The sequence below is a fragment of the Rhagoletis zephyria genome, unplaced genomic scaffold (assembly GCF_001687245.7).
Source record: "Rhagoletis zephyria isolate East Lansing unplaced genomic scaffold, Rhagoletis_zephyria_1.1 Rzeph_scaffold_51834, whole genome shotgun sequence".
NCBI classification, from domain to species: domain Eukaryota; kingdom Metazoa; phylum Arthropoda; class Insecta; order Diptera; family Tephritidae; genus Rhagoletis; species Rhagoletis zephyria.
Window position 1 is genome coordinate 1 of NW_016208887.1, and position 1183 is coordinate 1183.

The following is a 1183-nucleotide window of genomic DNA, read 5'->3' on the forward strand; positions in this document are numbered from 1 at the left end:
GATGGTGATGAGGTACTAGAAGTGCAGAATGAGATGAAGGACGAGCGACTCGCTGATGCTGAGGGTCCTTCAAGTAAATCTTCAATACAATAAATTTGCTTCGAACGAGCTCCTCATAACGGTGGATGAGGAGTCGTTCGACGTGGGCTTGGGCCAAGAGCTTCGACTTGCGGCTGGCGGACTTAATTCAGCGAAGTTCTGCTCATACTATATGAAGTTAGAGGGCAGGGTAAGAGCCGTGATTGTGGTAAGAAAGAAGTTGCACTTACCTAATGTCTAATTACAGCACAGAGGCCTTGGTGGAAGTGTCTACCGAACGGGAGAAATAGGTCACAGATTTCTGCTACATGGCGCACAATATTGAAGCTCCACCGACCGAGTTGAGGACCCTGGTTGAAGACTTTAAGCGCAGACGACAACAAATAGTAGGGCGGACTAAAACGCCCATCATACCATCTACGGCTGTCGCGAAATTAACGAATGGGGTGAGTCACTACTTTATCATAGCATAGACATATAAACCTTTCTTCCGAGCGAGTAGTTTTAATAGAAAACTGGTAGGTACTTAGAAGGTCCTAGAAACCAACAACCAATTAACACCTTCCTTAGTAAATGTTTTTAAAGGTTCGTGCCCTAGGGAAGCGCCCAAGGTTAAACCAAACCACTTGTGAATTCCAGCGGGATATAAAATTTTAGAATGGCTATGCAAACTATTCGTAGGCTGCATTAAGCAAACTTACATACCTTCATCGTGAAGCACTACACGAGTTGTTTTCCGGCTAGAAAAACAGGCATGTTTTACCACCAAGTATAGCGTCAATCTTGACGGGGAGAACAGACTACGTGATCCCCCGTCTGGGTTTTGAAAAGTCGCTAATAGCTAATATAGAGGTTGTCGGTTGACTCATTTACACAGACGGTTCTAAAATGGACGAATAGGTCGGTGCTGCAGTGTACTCCACCGAACCGGAAATTCATAGATACTTTAAGCTATGATTGCAGTATCCAACAAGTGGAGGTATTTGCTATAAATAAAGCGAAAATTAACATTTAAATAGGGAATCACATACTGTAAGGAAGTTATGAGAAGGCTAACTACGGCTAAAACCGTCCACCTATATTGGGTCCCAGAACAAAAGTGTACGGTAGGCAATGAGAGAGAGGAAAAGTTAGTTAAAGTGGA

The 1183-nt window shown here is 43.6% G+C and overlaps 1 long non-coding RNA gene across 1 annotated transcript; it reads left to right on the forward strand.

The window, feature by feature from the left end:
* Positions 1-7: 7 nt before the first annotated feature.
* On the forward strand, positions 8-425 carry LOC108355913 (uncharacterized). Its single transcript, XR_001846572.1, has 2 exons — positions 8-229; positions 287-425. It is a non-coding gene; the product is annotated as an uncharacterized LOC108355913 (long non-coding RNA).
* Positions 426-1183: the final 758 nt, after the last annotated feature.